Raw genomic sequence first — 13189 nt, 5'->3', positions numbered from 1 at the left:
TTTTTCTCTATTTTATTTGTTTCTCACACTCGTTACCCCATTTCCTCTTCCATGCTAATGTTAAGTGTTTTATTTTTTTAAATTATTGTTTTATAGATATTTCTCTCATTTCACTTCACCAACTTAGACTATTTTGTGCAGATCCATCACATACAATTCAGATTCAAAAAATATTTCAATTACAGGTTAAAATGTAACAAAATAGATAAAAAGCCAAGGGGGGTGAATACTTTTGCAACCCCCTGTACCTGTTTGTTAATAATTGTTTGTATCTCTTTTTAAACAGATTTATGTTAGTACTTTTTCATTTCCAGCTCCAAACTGTTCCACAGAGTCTCCACAGTTCCATATGCACATGCTGCACATTGTTGTTCCTACTTTATGTTTTCTAAAATTAGATGGTAGTAGATTATTAGAAGATTAGTAGAGGGTTTTCTATGTGTAAATTTACATTTGTGAATGTGAAATTTTGCCAACAGTATGACGAGGTTAATAATGAATGTTTCATTGGGTTTTGCTTTAATCCTGTCAAAGTCATAGAGTCCAAACAGCACATCCCTCCAAAACAACTTAAATTCTTCTTCAATATTGTTAACAATAAAATTACATATATCAATCCAGAGGTTTTGGACAATGGGGCAGAGCCAAAATAAATGAGTAATTGTTTCAATATTTACAGAACAGAAAGCACATTTCACATCAATGTCTATTTTAAACCTTTTAACAATATGATCATTAGAAGGATAAAATCTATGAATTATTTTAAACAATATTTCTCTAACTTTGTTGGTCAACAGGTATCGGTTGGGTAAGAGCCAGACCTTTTTCCAGCCAATATGATTCATGTACCTATTCCAGTGTGAGACCACATAAGGAACTGTGGTGACATCCTGTCTAAACAAGAATCTAATCAACTTATTGTTCTTACCATGGTTACAGGACAAACAGATTTTGCCAATTGGAGTTTCAGTCAATGATAACAGGGATAATTGTTGGGTTTCCACTCTTGGTTGAGATCTAAAAAACATGCAAACACCAGAAGTGATTGCTCCAAATACTTTTGCAAAGTCGCCAGGTGACACAGGAATATTGTATTCTGCTAGAAACTCATTATAGGAGTAGAGAAGACCGTCCCTGTTAAACAACTGAGCTACACATACAATGTTGTTATTAAACCAGTACTCAATAAATAGAGATTTATGTTTAAACAATATGTCTTTGTTGTTCCATATGAGGTATTTGTGGGGTGAAAAGTTGTGTTTGAAAATAAGAGACCATGACAGGAAGGCCTGACGGTGAAAGGGAGACATTTTTATCGGGATTTTCTCAATATTGTAGTTACAGGTAAAGAAAAAGTTTAATCCACCCAGTTTTGACAGAATATGGAAAGATAGACATTCCAGATAGAGTTAGGATTTTTGAAGAATTGTTTCAACCAATTGTATCTTAAATGTGTTATTTAGGGTGCAGAAATTTAGAAAATGAAGTCCACAATTTTCATAGTCATTCATTAGAACAGATCTTTTTCAGATGATGAGTTCTATTTTTCCACAAGAAGTTGAGAAGCAGCCTGTCATTCTGAGTAATACGTTTGTTGTCCATGAACAGAGACAGAGATGCATATGTTAAGCGTGATATTCCTTCCGCCTTGGTGGGTAGAACTTTACCTCTAAGAGAGAGATCCCGTAATAGCCACTTGTTTAGCTTTTTTTTAGTTCTTTGGATAATAGGATTGAAATTCAGTGAAGTGATTTTTTTGTTGGTCCTTAGTTATTGTAATACCCAAGTTAAGAACTTCATTTTTGACTGGGATACTACAAATTGATGTTTTTTCAGAATCCTTAATGGATATAATTTCGCATTTATTAAGATTCAGATTTAGGCCAGAGGCCTTGGAAAACTCATTTATGGTGTTTATTGCAATAGAAACTTGATTTTCATCCCTGAGAAAGAGTGTGGCGTCATCTGCTAGTAGATCAGACTTGTTCCCGGGGCATGTTGGACTCCGGCAGGGCTGCCCTTTGTCACCGGTCCTGTTCATCATTTTTATGGACAGGATTTCTAGGCGCAGCCAGGGGCCGGAGGGGATCCGGTTTGGGAACCTCAGGATTTCATCTCTGCTTTTTGCGGATGATGTTGTCCTGTTGGCTTCATCAGACCGGGATCTTGAGCATGTGCTGGGGCCGTTTGAGGCCGAGTGCGACACGGCAGGGATGGGAATCAGCACCTCCAAAACCGAGGCCATGGTTCTCCACCGGGAGAGGGTGACATGCCTTCTCCGGGTGGGTGGAGAAGTCCTGCCTTAGGTGGAGGAGTTCAAGTATCTCGGGGTCTTGTTCCCGAGTGAGGGAACGATGGAGCGGGAGATTGACAGACGGATCGGTGCAGCGTCCGCAGTTATGCGGTCGATGTACCGGACCGTCGTGGTGAAGAGGCAGCTGAGTCGAAAGGCGAAGCTCTCGATTTACCGGTCAATCTACGCACCTACTAGGGTTGCACATCTCTCTGTGATAAACGATTCGATATGAATCTAGATACACAGGTTACGATCAGATTCAAAAACGATATCCTTTTATTACAGACCGATTCGATTTGATTCGATTCGATTCCGAACGATTCGATTCAACGGTTAATATTCAAGTCCAAAAATCCCCAAGCATTGTGGCTTTTGGCACTGGCAAAAAAAAACAGAACAACAAAATCACATGTTAATGTATTTATTTTTTAACAAAATGGAACAAAAAGAGGTATCACAGTCTCAGAATAGTAACAAAGTGCAATATTTCAGCCTGAGCTTAGTTTTGAACACTAGTATGGGCTCAAATTAAAGCCATAAATATTTTGTATCTGTAATAAACTTTTTACTTGTAGAAATATTTTGTGTGTGTGCAAAAAATATTTGTACTTGCAATATTTGTACTTGTAGAAATATTTTGTGCGTGTGCAAAAAATATATTTGTACTTAAAAAATAGTTTTGCACAATTTCTTGCACATGCACAAAATATTTCTACAAGTACAAATATGTTTTTGCAAGTACAAATATTTTTTGCACACACACAAAATATTTCTACAAGTACAAAGTTAATTTACAGATACAAAATATTTATGGCTTTAATTTGAGCCCATACACTAGAGGTAGGTAACAAAGGTGCAATGTTTCAAAGTAAACAAGTTACACAACTAACATCTCAAAATGTGGCAACAATACACAGTGCTTTGTGTTAAAGATAAAATAAAATAAATAGCCACATGTAAAATAAATCAAACTACTGTGTGTGAGGAACAGTTTCCCACGTCAAAAAGCCGTAGTTCACTTACACTATGCATTTTCATCATCACTGTCCTGTATTTTTTTGGAGGGCAGATTTTTTTTAAGGAAAATCAACTGATCCACATGCTCATGTTTGAGCAGACTACGTTTTGCAGAAACAATGTCTCCCGCAATATTTCAGCCTGAGCTTAGTTTTGAACACTAGTATGGGCTCAAATTAAAGCCATAAATATTTTGTATCTGTAATAAACTTTGTACTTGTAGAAATATTTTGTGTGTGTGCAAAAAATATTTGTACTTGCAATATTTGTACTTGTAGAAATATTTTGTGCATGTGCAAAAAATATATTTGTACTTAAAAAATAGTTTTGCACAATTTCTTGCACATGCACAAAATATTTCTACAAGTACAAATATTTTTTTGCAAGTACAAATATTTTTTGCACACACACAAAATATTTCTACTAGTACAAAGTTAATTTACAGATACAAAATATTTATGGCTTTAATTTGAGCCCATACACTAGAGGTAGGTAACAAAGGTGCAATGTTTCAAAGTAAACAAGTTACACAACTAACATCTCAAAATGTGGCAACAATACACAGTGCTTTGTGTTAAAGATAAAATAAAATAAATAGCCACATGTAAAATAAATCAAACTACTGTGTGTGAGGAACAGTTTCCCACGTCAAAAAGCCGTAGTTCACTTACACTATGCATTTTCATCATCACTGTCCTGTATTTTTTTGGAGGGCAGATTTTTTTTAAGGAAAATCAACTGATCCACATGCTCATGTTTGAGCAGACTACGTTTTGCAGAAACAATGTCTCCCGCAGTACTGAACACACGTTCAGATGCCACACTGGTGGCCGGGATGCAGAGGTACCTTTTAGCGAGAGATGACAGCAGTGGCAAGTCCTGCTGCTCTTTCCACCACTGTAGTGGGTTTTTTTGCAGGGGCAACGGATCACGCTCTCTGTACCTCTTGACTTCTTCACTGGCCTTGTCTCTTACAGATGTAGCTGCCATCCTCACTTCGAAGTCTTTTCCCAACAGCTGGTCCAATACTGACATCTTTTTCTTTTTCACAGGAGGGTCATTATCTGAAATAGAAAACAATTACCATACATTACAGGCTTTGTTTGCCATGCCTCACTGGTATTTTTTTTGTACCTGACCTTATCATTTCATCTATCATCACCTGATGTTCAGAATTAATTATAGTTTTGTGCACATATGTAAAAGTTGTATTATCATCATCATTATTAAACTCTTTTTCTTGACATGTCGATTCTCTCATTATATTGAATGTGTTGCTGTATGCTAATATTTTAATAATATAGCTGCAGAATGAGTTTAACTCTTTCTTGATTACAAGATATAAATACACAAACCATCAGGATCTTCTTGGTTCTGGGGTGGTGCATCAATGCTGATGTCCAGATCTCCGACGGCAGATTCAGTCTGACATGGATTTTTCTGCAGTGGGCCCCTCTGGACTGGATCCCCTGTTGCCTAGAAATAAAATGAAGACAAACACAGAACAAACATACAGTAACAGCAGTCAGAATAAATCTAATGACAGTAGACTTGAGAATGCATTGTAATATGTATTTTGTGTTGAGTAAATTATGTTGTGTTGGGGGATTTACCTTGTTGTGCAGAGATGTAGCTTCTGCTGTTATGATTGTGAACGTCCGCTCAGCATCATGGTCCGTCAGGAAGGGCAGAGATTTGAACCGGGGGTCCAGAGCTGCTGCAATGTAGAAGAGATCATCCTGGCCAGTGTAGCGTTTCTCCAAGTCATTTCTGAATGCTTGTTTCATGTCTTTGATCACCACTGAGTCTTCATCTGATGCTTCAAAGTTCTTTTTGAGCTTTGATCTGACAGGGGAAATCATTGAGAGAGTGGGCCGCTTGTCTTCACACATGCTGGTGGTCACAAGTTTGACCGGTGCCATCAGCTTGACAATATCTTCGATGTTGCAAAAGTCTTTGTCCTTAAGAGTGTTAATCTCTTCTCCTCTTCTGAGATCCCTGGACATAAGTGCAGCGGAAATGGCAGGCTGTTGTTCCAGGGCACGTTCCAGCATACTCTGGGTACTGTTCCACCGGGTGGACACGTCTTGGATGAGTTTGTGGATGGGCAAGGCCAGTTGTTTCTGTTTGTCTTGTAGAATTTCTGCTGCCCTGACACTGCGGTGAAAAAAGCCAACCACTCTCCTTACCCTCCCCAGCAAAGTTGCTACTTTGTCCACTTTGAAGGCTTTCTGTGTGGCCAGATTTATTGTGTGTGCAAAGCACATGAGGTGAGGTTTCATCTCTGCTTCCACGCCAGCTAAGATCATGTTTGTGGCATTGTCAGTTACTAGAGCCGGCTCTTTATCGAGTATTTTCCAGTCAGCACATGCCTGCTTCAGCAGAGCACCCACATTCTTCCCCGTGTGGGATCCTTTAAATGCCCTGGTCTATAACACATGAACATTTAACTTCCATTCGGGAGCGATGTGGTGGGCTGTGATGGTCACGTAAGATTCTGTCGCACATGACGTCCAAGCGTCCGTTGTTATAGCCACTCGTTCGGCATTTGCGAGTTCATTTTCTACTTGGCTCTTAACTTGGGCATACAACGCTGGCATGCACGTGTTGGTCATGTGATTTCGGGACGGTATCTTATACCTGGGCTCTAATGTATGGATCAAATCCTGGAATCCTTCCCACTCAACTATGTTGTAAGGACATAATCCCTTGGCAATAAAACGCGTTATTGATGCCGTGATTTCCTGAGCACGTGTTGAATTGTGACCAAGTTGCCCGAATAAGTTAGCAATGGTGTTCCTTGACTGTATGCTACTGCTTGCTGCACACGTCTGCTGCTCGTTGGTACGGGGGTTTGACTCACCATACACTTGACCGTGTTTCCTCCTTGCATGCTGGTCGAGATTTGTAGTGCTGCCCGTGTACGTCAGCGCTGCTCCGCACACCTTACAGATAGCATGGCTTCTATCGAGCTTCCCTTCCTTCTTATAAAACCCAAAAACGGTCCACACTTTGGATTTATGTTTCCCCGGTGCATTGAAAATCTTTCTCGGTCCATTATCACCTTCAGTCAGGCTGACGCTTTCGTTTTCGTTTTCCTCCTTCATTCCTCGTGTCTCTTCGCATGTGGCTGGCTGCTAACAGCTAAGGCGGCAGGCTGCAGCTGCGGCGTTTTGCAGGCACCTTAGCTCTCGCGTTGTTTTAGAGATGTTGGCGCATCAAAGTCTCGCGATAACCGATCCATGACTCTATAACCGATTCACCTCTGAATTAATGGATAATTTGCATCGATTGAGGAGTCTGCTACCGATGCAGCCGCCTCGCTCTCTTGTTGAAACAAATATCCGGTCGCATCGGTTTATCGTTTACAACCCTAGCACCTACCCTCACCTATGGTCATGAACTTTGGGTAGTGACCGAAAGGACGAGATCGCGGATACAAGTGGCCGAGATGAGTTTCCTCCGCAGGGTGGCTGGACGCTCCCTTAGAGATAGGGTGAGGAGTTCGGTCACCCGGGGAGAGCTCAGAGTCGAGCTGCTGGTCCTTCACATTGAGAGGAGTCAGCTGAGGTGGCTTGGGCATCTGTACCGGATCCTCCTGGACGCCTCCCTAGGGAGGTGTTCCAGGCATGTCCCACCGGGGGAAGACCCAGGACACGCTGGAAAGACTATGTCTCTCGGCTGGCCTGGGAACGCTTCTGACTCCCCTCGGAAGAGCTGGAGGAAGTGTCTGGGGTGAAGGAAGTCTGGGCATCTCTGCTGAGACTGCTGCCCCCGCGACCCGGGAACGGATAAAGCGGCAGACGATGGATGGATGGATGGATGGATGGATGGATGGATGGATGGATCAAACTGAAATGCAATAACTTTATTCTTCAACTGTCTCGATACCAACGCAGTAACACAAGAGTACAGTCACAGTGCCACCTAATGGTCACACAGAGTAATGCACTTGTTTTCAAATATACTACACAGATGAAGGGGAAGACCGAAGGTTCAGGACAAACTTTAAACCTCACAAATACAACCAAACAATCAACACTGGGAAGCACTTTTGACTTGTTAAAATCATATCTTTTTGTCCCTTTTTGTAATTCCAGAACTCCCACAAGAAAATGTTTGTAAGGTGGAGGAGGACGGGGTTTTCAGTGACCAGCACCTGCATAATCTGGAGAGGAGCTGCAGCCTGGACCAGGAGGAACCAGGGCATCCACAGACTACAGAACTGGAGGAAGACTCCAGCGGTCAGGAGATGAAGCACGAGGACGTAGCGGTGGATGTCTCATTGGTCAATGTCGCTGATGTGAAAGTTGAAAATGGTGAACCAGGACCAAACTGTGGCCAGCTGCTGTTGCACACTTCTACTGAAGCTCAAAACAAAGATGAGGAAGGGACTGAAAGTTTACGCTCAGACTCCAGAAAAACTGCAGATCCGGAGCCAATGAGACGACACGGTGACCACGAAGATGCTGCTGTCCCGTCAGACAGCAACTGTAAATCAAAGCTGACCAGGACCCACACGGGGAAGAAGGCGTTTTCTTGCAGCACTTGCAAGAAAGAGTTCAGTAAAAGTTGCAATTTAATGGCTCACATCAAGATCCACACTGGTGAAAGGCCATACCTGTGCAACACCTGCGGAAAATCGTTTACTAAATCATCAGATCTTAAACGCCACATAACCACGCACACGGGCGACAAGCCCTACATCTGCAAAACATGTGGTAAAAGTTACAGGCTACGTTCCCACCTGCTGGTTCACTCAAGGATCCACACGGGCGAGAAGCCGTACCTGTGCAACACCTGCGGAAAAACCTTTACTCAATTATCAGCTCTTAAAAGCCACATAACCACGCACACGGGCGAGAAGCCCTACATGTGCAAAACATGTGGTAAAAGTTACAGGCTACGTTCCCACCTGCTGGTTCACTCAAGGATCCACACGGGCGAGAAGCCGTACCTGTGCAACACCTGCGGAAAAACCTTTACTCAATTATCAGCTCTTAAAAGCCACATAACCACACACACGGGCGAGAAGCCCTACATCTGCAAAACATGTGGAAAAAGTTACAAGCAACTTTCCCACCTAGTGGTTCACTCGAGGATCCACACCGGTGAAAGGCCATACGTGTGCAACACCTGCAACAAAACCTTTACTAGATCATCATCTCTTAAAAGCCACATAACCACGCACACGGGCGAGAAGTGATATTTGTGCGAGACGTGCAACAAAGGTTTTAGCCGCAGAATTGGTTTGCTGAGTCACATGAAAAATCACCCGGAGTAGAAGTCTGGTGACTCGTGACAAATTAAGCTCATGTTGTCGTCCTCCGGGGGCAGCTGTCCACTCCTGTCTGACCCACAGAAGAAGAACCCGCAGAAGTCCAACCACCACCTCCTGCGGCTGATGAGCCTAATCCCCTCCCCACAAGGGTTGCAGGTTCAACCCGGATTTATGCTTCTCTGTCAACTTGACACAGAGGGAACGATGTGGTTGTGTACTTTTTTTATAAAGTTCTGCATTGAGTTTGTTTGAATCTCTGTTCCTTCTTAAAATTGTATTATTTGTTGCTGTTGGTAACTTGTTGTCTCCACGGTGTAAATAAAGAGCTGTTAGTATTTGCTGAAGTTTCTTTAAACGTGACAGTTTATTTCGTTCATCTACAAAGCCTCTCTCACACGTCCTTTTTCCCGTCTGTTTCTTCTTCACTCACATTCTCTTTGTAAAGTGAATCTACAGCTCCATGTTGTTAAACTCTCTCCATCTACTCCGTTCAGAGGTTAGTCCAAGTTTGAAATTTTTACGTGTTCCGTTTTTACAACGTTCCTCTGAAAACCATGAAGAAACGTCAGAGAAACGAGGACAAATGAAGAAACGCAACCATCAACACGTCAGAAACAGAACAGCCAACCATCTGTCACCATTTTCTAAACTTTAATGTCTGCAGCATTAAACAAAAAACCTTGAAGATTTCAGAAGTCATTGCAGTCAGATACGATTTGCTTTTATTTCCCCTTTTAAAATGTTTTTATTGATTTAGAAAACAAGAACATTTGGTTTTCAAATGAATGAGGAAATGAGTGTGATGTGGGATACACATCACGATACTTGAGTCACGATACAATACGATATTGCGGTATCCAAATTTTGCAATATATTGCGATGTTATACATAGTTCGCTGAAAACTGTAAAAGGCTTTATGCGTTTTAAAATCTGAGCTGCACCTACATCAGATTATCGTGTAATTCATGGGACAAACTAAGTCAAAACAATGCAATTCAAATGATCCATGCTGTTATTGTAACTATACAAGCTAAAGTTACAACATATCTGTGTACGTTTTTCATATTATTTAAATAATATGAAATTAACAATATTATTTAATCACATGTATAAAATCAAGTTGTACTAGATTTACAACTCGTCTGACACATGATTTATTATAAAGCTGATGTTGAGATCCGTGTTGAAGCTGCAGATCTGCAGGTTGGAGAGCAGGAAGAAGAGGGAGGATCATCGGGATCAGATTCCAGGAAGAGGACACACTTTGGATTTAACCCTTTTATATCAGAGATCCGTTTAGAAGTAAATGTATTTTTACCTCAACTCATATTTAGTCAGAAATAATCATGAAAATGTAATTAAGTTTTCATTTTAGATGGATGAATCATTTTATTGTTTATAATTCTGGAATATTACACTCTCCATATGTAGAAAGAGCAGCAGTGCCCCCTGGTGGTGAGTTATAAAAGCTCAACATAAACCCAAGAGTGAACAATCTATCGTAATAATAATAATAAAAACACAAATAAAAAAAGACTTTAGTGCATCAACAAGAGGAAAGTTGTCAGTTATTCAGATTATTGGTACAGCGTGATCAGTACAACCAGCATTTAGCTCAGAAAACAATGTTGAAAGAGAAATGTTATCAAATGAAGTTGAAAAGTGGAGATGCACTTTTGTCCTTTATCCTCAACTTCCTCAATCACGTCATTTTGATCCAGTTTGTTATTTCACTGGTCTTGGCTTCATCAAATGACACATCCAGGGACAGAAGCCGTGCATAGATGTTCATCCTGTCGAGGTGTTGGAAGGTGAAGTGAAGCCGAAGCCATCGCTTCATCCACTGATCTGTTGGCACGGTAGGAAAACTGATAGGAATCCACTGTGTCAGGAACCATGGAGTTGATGTGGGTTAAAAAAAGATGATCTGCTCTGTTGGTCTCTGAAGAAGGTTTAATGAAAATGTCTCTCCACATTTCTAGTCCATGAAAGAAGCAGATTTTATGTCCATCAAATGCAGTTGCCATTGTTTTTGATAACTTCCTGCCACAAGGAGCCTCAGAGACTGAAGCACAGGTTGGAGATTCCTTCTGTAGCAGAAACTTGCACTTCCTCAAAACCTTGTGCAACAAGCCTGGCTTTTGGTACCAGTCCATTTTCCATCTCTTTCAAAGTGCAAACTCAACGAGTGCAGATGCACTTTTGTAATAATAATTATAATAATAATAAAAATAACATGAATAAGGACTAAAAATAACGTTAAAGGTATTTGGAATATATTGAATGATGCCATTAGGAAAAGTTCAAGACAGACTAATTATCCACAATATTTAACCTATAACAATGAAGTCATTAATGATATGAATGAGGTGGTTAATAATTTTAACAGGTATTTTGTGAGTGTTGGACCAAAGCTGGAAGAACAATGTGTGATCCTGGATCAGCTGATGGATGGAAGGAAACATTAATAAGTAGAAATCCAGATTCAATGTTTCTCACAGCTGTGGAGGAGAGAGAAATCATAGATATTGTAAGTAAATGTAAAAACAAGGTGTCAACTGACTGTGGTGATATGACAATAGTCAAAAAGGTTATTGATGGATTGTTAACTGACATACAGCTGTAATCAGTCGCTCAGAACTGGGACATTTCCAAAAAAAGATTAAAACTGCAAAAGTCATCCCACTGTACAGAACTGGAGACAGACATGCAAGATCGTAGAAAAAGTATTTATTTACAGGTTGGACAAATTAATGCCAATCAAAAGGCCACGCCCCTAATTACGCATTAAACTTCTTGCTTTATATAATTCCAACCTGCCACAATACGAGGAAAAAGAGGCTTCAAACCCCTGCAGAAAACCTGTGGGTGATTCATGCATGAATGAACCGTCATTCTGAGTTTGGGGGTTAGTTTGGGATCTTTATTCCCTCTAGTGGTTAAATGTTGGAAACTGCAGCTTTAAATGTGTCTTGTAGATCTATATATTTCGCACCAAAATCAGTTTGATAGTTTGATAGTTTGATATTTAAATATTTTAATGTCTCAAAGACTTACCATGTGTATTATTTTGAAGCCCATTGCAATAAAAGTTTCTTAACAAAATAAATGTTTTATGACAAATAATAAAGAACACATTAATTAAAAAATATTTTCTTTTTTTATATATTGATATTAACAATCAGAAGCTTATCATATAAATTGTGTCAGCTCTCATTGTGTCAGATAAAAATAAAACACTTTCTAAACCTTCTTGCTTGTGTTGTTTTCTCAGATGTAAATCACTTTGGATAAAAGCGTCTGCTAAATGACAGAAGTCGTAGTAAACCAGTGATGAAAAGAATGTTGTATGTATTTTGTTCTAATTACTTTCGTTGGTAAATGAAATAGTTACTGTAACTGCGAGAAGGAACTATGTCATTTGTTCAGACTCCACTGCAGCCCTTCAAAGTTTGACTTCAAATAAAACAATAAGAGAAGATCTAGTGTTGGAAATATTAATGGTATTGTGGAGGTTATGCAGAACTGGAATTACTGTGCAGTTTTGTTGGGTTCCTGCCCACATGGGTGTTGATGGCAATGAGAAAGCAGACAATATTGCTAAAAGAGCATTGAAATTGAGTAGTGAGGTAATTATGGAAATTCCTTTTGGTAAAGGTGAAGCAAAATCATGAATTAGAAAGGCAGTGAGGGATTCATGGCAGAAGGTGTGGGACAACGGTGTAAAAGGGAGACATTTTTATAACATACAGAAGTCAATTAACGTGAAGGTTTTCAAAGGAAAGTGTAGGAGAGAGGAAGTCATCATTTCTAGATTAAGATTAGGTCATACTAGTTTAAAATCAACTCTGTATTTAATGTCAAAGTCCGTGTGTGATAAATGTGATGAGTGTGATGTCACAGAGAATGTAGAGCATGTGATTCTTAAATGTGGCAAGTATGAGGTAGAAAGGAACGCTTTCAGAGACAGGATGTACGAGCTGGGACGGGAATGGAGTTTAGTAGGTTATTAGGGAGGAGTGAGGTGATGAGGGATTGTTATAAGGAAATCCTTGTCTTTCTTAAAGATGCAGGGATAGATAATAAGATTTAAATGTGGTTATCTTATTTTATTTAGGTATTTCCTTCTTTTTTTCCCCCCTTTAAGTTAGACTGTAACCTGGTGTAATAATGATCCTGATGTTACACACTCCGGTACAGCAGGTGGCGGTAGAACCTAATAACGTTGGTTGTGATCCGCCATTAAACCTAGAGAAGAAGAAGGAGAGGACGGTTCTGTTGTTTCCTTTCTTTTTCCTCTTCAACAATGTCTAAGGTGAATCATCTGAGAGAGTTTATCGGTCAGCGACTAACAGCAGCTGCTGTAGAAATATTGTCAGTGTTTGAAAAAAGCATCTTGGAGTATGAAGAAGAGCTCGACCGTCAGCGCAGACTGTTGGACCTCGCCTGGAAACCTGAAATCAGACTCCACAGAGTCGGTACGTAACCCTGGAAAGTTGAATGAATGAACACATGAGTATGACTCCTACAAGATCCCTTTGTTTCCAGTTAAAAGCCGTGGTGATGAAGCAAACCAACTAAATGGGAAACTCCC

At 40.2% G+C, this 13189-nt stretch overlaps 1 pseudogene; it reads left to right on the top strand.

Annotated features, from left to right (window-relative positions):
• The window catches only part of LOC133440679 (zinc finger protein 420-like), a 47340-nt pseudogene that overhangs the window by 22155 nt on the left and 11996 nt on the right, over window positions 1-13189 (top strand).

The sequence above is a fragment of the Cololabis saira genome, chromosome 3 (assembly GCF_033807715.1).
Source record: "Cololabis saira isolate AMF1-May2022 chromosome 3, fColSai1.1, whole genome shotgun sequence".
Classification (NCBI taxonomy): domain Eukaryota; kingdom Metazoa; phylum Chordata; class Actinopteri; order Beloniformes; family Belonidae; genus Cololabis; species Cololabis saira.
This window is presented reverse-complemented; position numbering and strand designations above follow the sequence as displayed.